This window comes from Anser brachyrhynchus (assembly GCF_964034855.1).
Source record: "Anser brachyrhynchus genome assembly, chromosome: 1".
NCBI lineage: Eukaryota > Metazoa > Chordata > Aves > Anseriformes > Anatidae > Anser > Anser brachyrhynchus.
The window spans coordinates 116,277,518-116,290,198 of record NC_137694.1 but is presented as its reverse complement, the minus strand read 5'-3'; positions in this window follow the sequence as shown (position 1 = coordinate 116,290,198).

The window sequence follows — 12,681 nt, the reverse complement described above, 5'->3', positions numbered from 1 at the left end:
GCCAAAAAGTGCATTTCTTCTATATGAGAGTTGCCACCCCAGGTAGTTTTCAAGACCCCATCTTCTTTTTGAGTGTGCTGTCAGATGTAGTGTTGTAGGTTGCTAGAGAAGGAGGTCTCCCAGTATTGAATAAAAAACCCTGAGACGTGATAAGCATCACCTATTTGGCCTGCTAGTGCAAAATCAAGCTCTAAGAGTAAGCAGCAATGAGTATTTATGATACCAATCTGCCAGCTGGCACAAGTCCCTTAGCCCAATTCCAGTACTGGGCATTGTCTAGACATTGCATGGAGGCGAGAAATCACAGTATCTTTTGAATATCAAGGGCTTTGATCCCCACAAGCAAACCTGTTACAGTGGATACTGTTCAGCATCAGAATAAGAAAATCATAAGGCTTGCGAAGGCTGGATTTAGGGCTTGACTTCAAGGTCTTCTGGTCATACCATAGAAATCAGTGGATATAAAGGGGATACTCTGAGTCCTGCAGGATCTGTGTTCTGCTTCACGTATGCCCCAAATCCCAGGACAGCAGCTGTATGGGCAAGAATCATCAGACATCTCCATGAGTTTTCTGCTTCTCATGTATGAACATGAACTCTGTTTCGGGGTCAGCTTTGAGCCACAAACCAAATCTAAACTTAATCTGGACACAGACTCATCCCCCTCACCCGTTCAAAACACTCAGGAATTCTAAAGGCAAATTTTGGAATTTTCCATGGTTTGTGATAGTCTCTGTGGAGCTGAGTGTGGGCAAAACAAGCACGAAACAAGGCTATTGAGGGCCAGATGAGTGGAAATAGTTATTTTCTTTGCGGGTAATACCTTGGAAGCCAATGAGGCTGCTCTCTAGGGAAAACATGGGAAATCAATGGCAGAATCTGGCTCTGTGTCTCTAACCTCCTGAAACTACAGGGTTCAGCAAATGTGCAAGAGGCAGAGCTAGCAGAGAGCACTAGGTGGGCTGCTGCTAGGCCATTGAAGACCTGTTTTCTCCAGACCTCAAAAATTATGGGGGAAAAAAGAAAGGGACTATTAGAAATTTCTGTTTGAGATTCCCATCCTTTGTATTGTCCTCCTCTAGAAGAATTTGCCCTGTGAGCATCCGCCAAAGTGCAACAAACTATCCAAAGTGGATAAAAGCTCTGGTTTATTCAGAGGTCCCACACAAAAAGCTTAGCCAACACCCTAAAATCAGCAAGTATAGTTGATTCCTACTTGGTGGGCTGTGTGACTGGTTACGTGGGCACAGGGCTGCCTCCCTGCCCAGGAATGCCTGTTACCCCATGAATCCTCAGCTGTTTGCAACTCAAATGCCACTTAGACTGTTTTTTCCTGAACCTATTTTCCAAAATTGTCAAACTTCAGACACGAAAAAAACCAGCAGTGGAACTGGTTTGCAAAGCACCAGGCAAGTTTGCCTAGCAACTGCTTCAGATATATATTGTACTTAGAGAGCACAAATGTTAGAATTCCTTGGCTGCTTTCTGGAGTCCTGGGTTTTTACCTTGGCTTCAGATCTGGATCAGACCAGAACTGCTTGGGAGTGATTTTCCTTTATCAGCTACTTTACAGATAATTTACTAGCAGTCCAAGCTGCATATTTACTTTGAAGAGCAGAAACTTCATCTTACAGATAAGATTACTCCCCTTCAAGTAAATACTGGGCAGAACACAAGAAAGGCATGAAAACTGAAAAAGAAACAGGAAAAAGAGAAAGAAAAGCAAAAGAAAAAGGAAATGGTTGATCAGGTTATTAGATAGTTAGCTCAGGTTGAAGTACCTTCAAAATTGGTTGGAAAGGAGATTAGAGAAGGAAAAAGTTCATGACTTTATAAGACCAAGTGCAATACTCTACGCTGGCTTGGGATCCTTGCTGCATTCACCTGCCAAGCTCAGTAGTTTTAGGGACACTAAACGCTGAAAGGTAATTCAGAAGGAGTCAGGAGAGCTAGTGTAAACACTATTCAGCTAAATGGCTGAGTAAGTACCACTAAGTGGCTCTTCAGTGTAGCATCAGAAGTCTGTAGCCAAAACTCTAGATCAGAAAACTTAAAGCCCTGTCTATAAGCCTCCTCTCTGGAGGGGATGCTGCAGTACAGGGCAAGTGCCAGGCATATGCACGGATCCTGTTAAGAAGTTTTTGGAGGAATGAGCTTTTCTAACAAGCTATGTTGGAGAAGATGCCGTGGGAGGCATGCCAGGGTTGGGAACCTGGAAGAGAAACAGAGCAATGACGAGCTGCATCAGCTGCAAACCTGGGTGCCGTGTTTCCATGCGGCGCTTGGCTACCCTGGTGACAGACACGTTATAAATACCTCAAGACAGACCCATTTTGGAGGGGTGTCTGCAGCTGTGGGGAAGCTGCAGATCAGAAATTCCAACTGACTGGTCACAGGCACGAAAGATATTTCCCAATGCCACTCCACGCTTGGGGGGGTTTTCTTAAACAGATGAGACTTCACTGGTCTCATTAAATCACTGTTAGCAAGGCTTGTGAGGGCTGTATTGAGCCTGAAAACTGATTGCTGATGTTGTCAAAGCCTATATGATGTAATGCTTGCCCTTGGAGCAAAATAACAAGGCTAGGAGAAAGCTGATTGTGGTTGAAGAGGTAAAGGCTTGAACTGGCTGTTTAATGGAATCACTGGGTTGTGAAATGGAGGGCCAGCAGCAAGAGCTCACACGTGCACCTAGCCAGCAGGCCACACAGGCTAAAATGTGCTTGGAGGGCTTATGTCACCCATGGACATTACTCAGCAGAAGACTGCAGAGAGGATTAAGTCACTACTACAACCTCAACTTATATTTGGGGAGATTAAACATCCACGTTGAATAGCACACTTTAAAATTACATTTAACGTTCAGTACAATGTCTGAACAATCCCCACCCATTTGTTCTTGTGCTTTGTGCTCCTGAACAAGGGACCATCACACAACCTACAGTGCCCACCTCACGGGGCTCAGAGATATTAACAGCACTCTTCACCACACAGGTGAGCCAGATTTTATCGTGATTTATAAGTCTCCCAGATCCAAAACCTTTTCAGGATAAACTGATATTATGATAAATGTAATCATGAATACCTTTATAGTCCGAAATCATTTCTATTTTTGAAAGGTAAGCATTTATAGCTCTGACATTTTATCTAACTCTGTTCCAAGCACTACAATACGCAGAACAAAATCAAGGCTTTGTTCCTGTTCAAACAATGGGAAGTACAGGAAATGATGCAAAACCACACTGGAGCATACATATTCCCCTTCATGAAGGCATGAATGAGAAATCACCAGGCTGAATCATTTCTGTCTGATAAATGACTGTGTTAATTAAACTTAATCACTCTAGCATAGCTCCTTATACAGCTGTTAAATTGTTACCAGTATGCTAATGATCACATTTACAAAAAGTAATTGGGCTACCTTTTTATTAACATTATTAGAGATTTCCACCCATCACTAACTTGTTCCTTCCACCACCACAGATCTCTCAGATTTGCCAAATGCCAGATTAACTATTTACGGGGCTGCTGTCTGCCTAAAGGGGAAGAAATATCCAGACTGAACTGGGGAGCAGGTGTAATAGTCATTTTTAATAGGGTTTTTCCTCCTCGTTGGTCACTGGTTGTGTTTATAATTAACAAACAAGAATGAAATAGTGAAATATTCATTTGCTTCCCCATAAATGCCTTTTTTCTCCACTATCAAAAAATTCCTTCTGCCCAGACTGATATTAACAAAAGGCCTATAAGTGCTTTTGGGGCTCTGAATCCCCTCACTACCTCCCTTTTCCAACAAGTAATGTATATTTTTTTCATATATGTTTTATGCATTCATAAAAAGCTCTAACCCACTTGACATCTGTTATCTGGATTAAGGCTTTTCATTCCGCTGGCCAAAAAGGGATGGAAATCTGTGGAGCATTTCATTTGCCACAATCCACACATGATGGCTATTTGTCAGGTTGCTAGTATGAACAAATCCAGAAAAATAAAATAAAATAAAATAAAATAAAATAAAATAAAATAAAATAAAATAAAATAAAATAAAATAAAATAAAATAAAATAAAATAAAATAAAATAAAATAAAATAAAATAATCAGTCATTCTAGGAACTTAAATACAAATCCAAAAAAAAATAAATAAAAAAAAATAAAAGTCCTTCTATATAATGCTCTCCCTATATATTATTTTTGTCTGTGCGATCTTGCAATTATAAATGTTGTCATTACAGCCCACGTCTTGCTTGCTTGAATAACTGAGCAAGGGATTTATCACCAAGCCTTCTAGAAGGTAGAAGACAAAATGTAATGCTTCGTAGGTCTCTGAATTCAAATGTCTGAACTGAAACTGGTCAGTATTGAGCCAGCTCAAAATCACTGCTACATTTACTAGAAGTAGTAATGTCCAAAGTTGTTTCCGTCCTGCTCTTTTACAAGTCATGTGATTTCATTTCTCCTCTATCAGCACTGTAGTAAATGAGAACCAGACTCGTAATCATACAATCAATTTTATTATATTGCTACTGTGTGAAAAGGAAGGCTTCAAAGATTAAGCAGCATTTTAGATAAGGAGGCTGAACATGTAAGCAAACCATGACTGCTTCAACAGCGGCAAAGAGGGAACATTTAAATAAATGATTGTGGAAAAGAACAATCTTACATAGTCAAAATGTAATTGGAGGCATAACATGGCCGATATGCTGATGGCCATGAAAATTTAATTTACATTCTGAACCACTGAATGAATTATGCAGCCTCTGATCATTGCAGAACAAAGTTTATAGGCCAGATTCACTGTTGGCACAAGCAAACAGAGTTGCATTGGCTTCCATGGTGTTGTCATCATTTGTTCCAGCAGTGAGCTTGGCTTGCCATCCCTTCAGTGCAGATCCAGAGTCCTTTCAAGTCAATGGAAAGGGCCCTTGACTTCAAGGGACTTTGGATCATGCCTGATGTACCATGTGTTTTGCCAACTGGATTAGTTATACTGCAGAGCACCATGTACATACACATTCAGTGTCGTGACACGTACTGACCCAGGAGTAGGACTGGCAATGAATCCCTAGCAGTGAGTACTCTATTTCTGTATCCCAGGGCTGCATTCGGCACTGGTCTCTTCACATTTAGAATATTTCCACATAGTGTCCAGCCCCTCTGTTTGCTTGCAATTTAATTCCTTCCAGCATTTTATCCCATCACCTCGGCACATTGCTCTGTAGTAGCTGCCTGAAAATTGAGGCTGTTTTAGATGAAGCTTCACTGGAAAAGATGTGGTTATAGGCTTACATATCCTTGCCCTGCACCAGCTGTCTCTTCTCTAACCCTAGCTGTGAACATAATTTTCCTAAGAAAGCTCTCTGGCAGAAGTTAGGCAGGAGAAGAATGACAGAGAGCATGATTGTGCATTTTAACCATGGGTTAGTAGTGTTTAGTTGCAGAGCTTGCTCTTGTCAAATACTGTCAAACCTGGGTGGGGAAGGTACATGTGAGCCATGCAATGACTCCAAATATCACATAACTGAAGAAATGCAGAGGGAGTCCAATGAAGCACAAAGTGCTTCACAGGTTCTGCTTCCTAGTGACTTGGTGGGGCACCTCAAATCACATCTCTGGACAAGTTCAGGATACATCACTGGGTGGCTCGTTCTAGTCCTGGAGACCGAGCCACAAGCCTCAGTACCTGCAGTCCACCTGCGCTATTGGCAGGCTGAGGGAGAAGATGGTTTTTATTTGTCCATCTCAGCACAACAAATATGTGTGAGAGAAGTAAGCGAAGGAGAGAGAGAGACTGAGTAGACATATAGAAAAATGAGAAGAAAGAGTATGCTAACAGGCATGAGTGGCAGCACAGTCTGATCAAAAGAACTGAGGAGAATAAAAAAATTGCTGGTGACAGTGGTGTTTATCTTGATGGATGAACATCAGTGTGAACTTCAACTGTCTCCTGGGTGATAAGAGGATATGATAGAAAATCTGACATATGCTATGTCTCAGGGAGCATCAAATGTATTAAAAAGATTTACATACTTAATGTGACCTAATTGCAGCCTGAACTGCGATTGAAACTGATTTTCAGCCTGAACTAACTAAAACTCAAATCTCCATCTTCCACACCTGGCACTGACATTCTGGGTTACCCTTTCAATTTTGCTATTCTGCACCTCAGTTTCCCAGCTACAGAGAAGAATGACAGTAGATCATGCTGGATGTTTTAATAAGGAACTAAACAACCTCCTTCTCTACAGCAGAGCAAAAGCAAAATAGGTAGCCACTACTATTCAGCAACTGTAATCAGGTATGAGATGGATACTTGGTAATGGGATGTTGATATCAGATTGCAGGTTTAAAATAGACCCTTTCAGAATATGAAAACCCACAGATGGACTTGTGAAACACCAGTTCTATAACTGATCATGGATTAGCAATGAAATCTAAGTTCAAATTCCAGTTAAAAATCTAAATTTACGGTTATAAAGTATAATGTTTAAACAAACCTGAATCTGACACCAACTTATCATTGCAAAACAGAATTAGAGCTGGCCAGAGTTCTTGTGGGTTAGCATGAAACTACTGGAAGTTTAAAGCTTTTTCATGTTTTGTCACAATCTCGATAATGGGCTTATTATGGGGGTTGTAAAATTTCATTACAGCACATTCATTTCTTGAACAAAATGAGACTCATTTTTCCAGTGGAAATAGCCTGGTCTTCATGATGCTCCTCTCTGTGCCAGAGAAGAGGTTCAGCTGGTTTCTTGGATCAGCTCTATGGCCTCTTTGCAACGCCAGAATGCTGCAGAAAGGGAAACTATGGAGCCAAGAATTTGGCCTCTGGATTTCAGTGACATTAACACCCAGAAAGAATTCCTGGGAAGGACTACTTCCATGAGTGAAACTGGAGCCATTCCTCACAGTCTGGGACTTGTCTGCACATGAGAATAAATGCATCTGGAATAAGAGAAGCTGTAAATTTAAAATGGGAGTGTGGTAAAATGGAGTAAGTCATGTGGCAATGCGATTATTTCTTTTTGCTTTCTGGTGGAAGCAGTCATGAAAGTCAGTTAAGTTGATGCAGGGAAAGACACATTTCAGTCTCCCAGCATCCATGTGTACTATCGTTCTGGACTGAGTTACTCGGAGCTGTTAAATGACTGTGCTGGAATAACTCCTCCATGCGTAGACAAGCCCTCTTTTTCTGTAGAACTGAGAGAAGTCTATCCGGGAATAAATTCAGCTAGCTTTTCTTCACAGAACTAAAGATCTGCCTGGGTCTGCAAGTTGAGTATAAATATAATTGCCAGGATGAAGCAATCAGTGCTTCATAACTAGATGCTTTGCAGCCTGCTAAACTTTGTCAAAGTATCAGCTGAAAGATTCAACCATTTTTGCCTGGATCACTGCTTGTAAATGTCTTATTACCCCAAATAAATTTTGAGCCGCTGTTCTACCTTTTAAGCAATAGGCTTGAAGGAGAAAAGATCAGCTGTTTTATTTATCCAGGTATAGGTCAAAATATGGTTTAGGGCAATTTTCTAGGGGAAAGAAGGAAAGAAGGAAAGAAGGAAAGAAGGAAAGAAGGAAAGAAGGAAAGAAGGAAAGTGAGAAGGGAAGAAGGAAAGAGAAGGAAGAAAGGAGGAAAGGAAGGAAGGAAGGAAGGAAGGAAGGAAGGAAGGAAGGAAGGAAGGAAGGAAGGGAGGGAGGGAGGGAGGGAGGGAGGGAGGGAGGGAGGGAGGGAGGGAGGAAGGAAGGAAGGAAGGAAGGAAGGAAGGAAGGAAGGAAGGAAGGAAGGAAGGAAGGAAGGAAGGAAGGAAGGAAGGAAGGAAGGAAGGAAGGGAAAGAAAGAGAGAAAGAAAGAGAGAAAGAAAGCAAGAAAGCAAGCAAGAAAGCAAGCAAGAAAGCAAGCAAGAGGAAAGAAAGCGAGAAAGAGTGAGAAAGCGAGAAAGCGAGAAAGCGAAAGAGACAGAGAAAGAGACAGAGAGAAAGAGACAGAGAAAGAGACAGAGAAAGAGACAGAGAGACAGAGACAGAGACAGAGACAGAGACAGAGACAGAGACAGAGACAGAGACAGAGACAGAAAGAGAAAGAGAGAAGAAAGAGAGAAAGAGAAAGAGAGAGAGAAAGAGAGAAAGAGAGAAAGAAAGAAAGAAAGAAAGAAAGAAAGAAAGAAAGAAAGAAAGAAAGAAAGAAAGAGAAAGAGAGAAAGAAAGAGAGAAAGAGAAAGAGAGAAGAAAGAGAGAAAGAAAGAGAGAGAGAAAAAGAAAGAAAAAGAAAGAAAGGAAGAAAGAAAGAAAGAAAGAAAGAAAGAAAGAAAGAAAGAAAGAAAGAAAGAGAAAGAAAGAAAGAAAGAAAGAAAGAAAGAAAGAAAGAAAGAAAGAAAGAAAGAAAGAAAGAAAGAAAGAAAGAAAGAAAGAAAGAAAGAAAGAAAGAAAGAAAGAAAGAAAGAAAGAAAGAAAGAAAGAAAGAAAGAAAGAAAGAAAGAAAGAAAGAAAGAAAGAAAGAAAGAAAGAAAGAAAGAAAGAAAGAAAGAAAGAAAGAAAGAAAGAAAGAAAGAAAGAAAGAAAGAAAGAAAGAAAGAAAGAAAGAAAGAGAAAGGAAGGAAGGAAGGAAGGAAGGAAGGAAGGAAGGAAGGAAGGAAGGAAGGAAGGAAGGAAGGAAAAGAAAAAAGAGAGAGAGAAAGTGTGCTTTACATTTAGATGCAGCTAATTTGAAGAGGAAAGTGAGTCTCAGTTCTGAAGCATTAAATGTTTAGGGAAGGTGTTTATCTGTTTCTCTCTTTCTTGCCTGTCATTTGGTAAACGTTTCCCTATTTTTTTTGCCAGCCATAAGCTGTCACAATATGCATGCAATTCTTCAGTTTTATAGATGCTTTGTGTTCATACAGAGCTGGTAGGGATGTAGTTTATTATTCACTGCTGTTTCTGGGCGCTAGGTTTGCAGAATAGATCCTCTCAAAATGAATTCACAGAATAGAGGAAAGGAGAGAGAGAGAGAGGGGGAGAAACATGGGGACCTCACTTAAAACAACGCTTAACCATTCTGACCTTCCCTGAGTGCCTAGCAGTCCTGTTTCAGGGCTGAAGTGAGATAATGATTCTGTCACAAGAATATTAGTCAGACGCACTTTGGAAATGAACATTGCCTAAACCTTTGTTTTGCACAGGAAAACAGCTATATATCTAAAGCTTTACATGAAAACCTACTCTGACTTGCAACAAGAATCTTTCATAGGCTATGAATATATGAAAATATGTTCTTTCCAAACTTTGCCTACCATCAGGGTAGCATTTACAATACTTTCTTCTGAAAATAACAATCTGTTTTTTTCCAATAAATAGCAAGATTGGCCATTTAGCATGATTCACCTAATTCATTCCAGATCTTGGACTTTGGTATTTATTTTGAGATATTTCTTATTTTGGAGCAGAGTGAAGGGTACATTTCACAGACCGTTTTACCAATTTCATTGGGTAAGGAATGAATAACAATTCCATAACTTGAAAATTGTTGTTTAACCACAGCTGTTAAGTGAAATCTTACTCTGCTGATGATTCAAGTACATATCTTTGTTGTAAAGGAAAAATAAATAATTGTAATCCTAACAAGCACCAGATAATTAGATGCTTAATATGAGCAGAAGAAGGGAGAAGACATTGAAATAGATCTATGGGAGGTGAACAATTTGTAGTGCAAAAGCAATTAATGAGTACTGGAGTCATTTGACCCCATTAAATCTTTTCCTCAAATACCTCGTCCCTTTTTAACAAAGAGTAAATCAGACTACTGTGTTTTACTTCAAGACTAGTGTTTTCCCAAGAAAGACTAGGTATACAGTGATGGTGTCTGAAGACAGCTTTGAGTTGATGCCCCCATCAGACACTTTTGGTGTGCATGAAAGTCAGCAAAACAGAGCACAAATCTTGTACCCCCACAGTCCAGTATCTTAACACCAGCTTAAGTCCATGTGCTGGTTTTGGTGTCATCAGAGCCTGCCACACATTTGAATCTCAGCTGGAGCCACGGTAGTGCCACACACTGCTCTGTTCTGCTGTTGGTTCTGAGGATGCTGATCCTGAGCAAAGAAGCAGAGCAGGCAGGTAGAGCAGCACAGTCTTAGTCCCGTGCAAAAGATTCATGACAATGTGGCTGTCAGAGTCATAAATCTCATGTCCTAAAGAGTTTTCCTCTCCTCAATACCATTAATGTCAGCTATCATGTCATATTTTGTGTGGATAAACATTTACAGGGGATAGTAAAGAAGGAATGAATTTAATAGTTGTGTGGTATTGCGAGGTGCACAGCGATCAGTGTACAATTTACTGTTATGAGGAGATGCAAAATGCATACATGTACTGTGCTACTTGTGGAATTACATTGTTTTGCTGTGTGTACTGTATGCTAACAGGACAGGACAGCTCTGAACAGTCTTTGCTGAGAGAATATATGACATCCTGGAAGGGCTCCGAAAGCCCTTTCAAACCATTTAGATACAGGATGTTCAACCAGTACCTATTGCATTGAAAGGGCTCTGCTCTGGTAACCTAATATTTGCAGAGAGTATCTGCTGGAGGCTGAGCAGCCAAGTTAGGGAAACATTCTATTATTTACGTAATCCCAGCAACACAGGGGTGACTGGGACATGACCGTTTTGCAGCCAGTGTATGTAAGCAAGAGCTAGAGCATACACTATGCCTTTTCAAGCTTCCCTCCACTATGGATTTCATAGAGTCATCACAGAGTCTTACCTGATCTCTTGCAAGATCAGGCTGTCATCAGACTAACACTGAGCACATTCAGAAGTCATCAGGAACGTTTGTTCAAATACAAAACGCGCATTCACTTTTCCCAGTCCCTTGTGTCACCTCAGCAAATTGGAGAGGTGGGTTTTTTGTTGGTTTGGTTTGGGTTGGTTTGGTTTGGTTTGGGTTGGGTTGGGTTTTTTTGACCTGCTATCCTATAGAAGTGGCAAATATTCGGTTGTACTGGTGAGTGTGACTGTGCATAGGTGTTTGGTGTTTCTTTTCTTTCTGTTTTTTCATTCTGCACTCCCCTACTTATATCTTTAAGACCTAATAGTTATTTGCCCTGCTACCTCTATTCAGAAAATTGGAGAACCACATTTTTCCAGAGACCTTTATTCCAAACCTCCTCCTGCTGTCATATTTTTGGCTTTCCACAAACACTGGCATCATTTTGGAAGATGAAAAGAAACACTTATGAAGAATGGTGGATCTGACTCTGGCATAGCCAGCCTGCAGTCTCTAGGGGTTCATTTCTTCCCTTTCTAAGTCATTGCAAGGAAAAGGAAGCAGCAGAATTGAAATTATGTGTCCTCAATCACCTACTTCCACAGAAAGAAAGAAAGAAAAAAAAAAAAAAAAGGAACAATGAAGTATTGAAGCCACAGCCAAAGCAAACAGTTCAGAAACAGTCCATGAGCTGAAATATGTTCCCATTCAGATGTGGTCTGTACAAGTTCAAATAATTAAAGTGACTCTAAAAATGATGTTCTCTTCACTGATAACACACGAGCAAAAGAAATATAAACATATCATATTCCTCAGTAAATTAATATATGTATATATTTAACTTACCATGGTTATTTTCTTCTAAATGATACAATGCCTGGAATGAAGGATTTACTTTAAGGGTGTGCCCATGCTCTTAGGGCACACAGAGCATAGGCCTCTACCACTTTCTTTGGGTCCTGAAAGTTTAGATTTCAGGTTTAATTTGGACTTGTTTATAGAGTTAGTACGTTTGAGAAACCAGCATAATCATCCAACTCAGCAGATCCCAAAGCAATATCTTCAGTTTGTGAGACAGGGAGAGTAAGGAGAAGATGCTACTGCTGGCTCTGTAAGGATCTGCCCTACTGGAAATGTGGGTGCTCTACCCACGAAGACATAGAAACAAGCAGCCAGAAGACATGAAGGCTCTCATGCACTCAGTCACCAAGTGGGCAGAACAGTCTCTACATATGTGTAAGGTAACTTTATGATGACCACGGTAGCTTTGCTTTTTGGTTCTCCATCCTTTCAGTCCTCAGCTGAGGTAAATCACAACAGTGGTGTTTACACAACTGGAAGAACTGACCACAGGCAGTGAGAGGTGGTGGTTTTGCTGGTGATTTATATCAGATCCACGTTATGACATTTCTCTATGGCAGTTCAGTACTCTGCAGCTAAACATGTTGTGCCAGGGTACTTTCTGCTCTGTCCTTAAATTTAGATAGGGCAATGGGAATTAAGCTTACATGAAAGCAGGAAGGAGAAGTACAGCTCACTGCAGAGTAAGACTGTTCTGGAGTTGGAGTGAATGACAGTGCATTATATAGTATACTACTGTATACATGTGATACTATCGCACAGTCTCTCACTACCTGATGAAGGCTGGATTCACTTTATCAAAGATTTCTGGTGTGTAGTTTTATTTTATTTTATTATTTTTTTTTTTTTTAATTACAATTTTGTAGGACTGAAAGTTCAGAGAGAATCACTTCTGTGATGTAATACTTCTTTCCAACACTTTTGCTTATGATGACTATTCCCTTCAGGATAACTTAATGACTGGATCGGATTAGTGATCCCAACAACTGTACTCTGGGATTGGTGTACACAAGTACATAAGTCCCTGCCTGCTTCCTTAGGTCAAAAAGTTCAAATCCTAAAAAATTACTGCTTCGT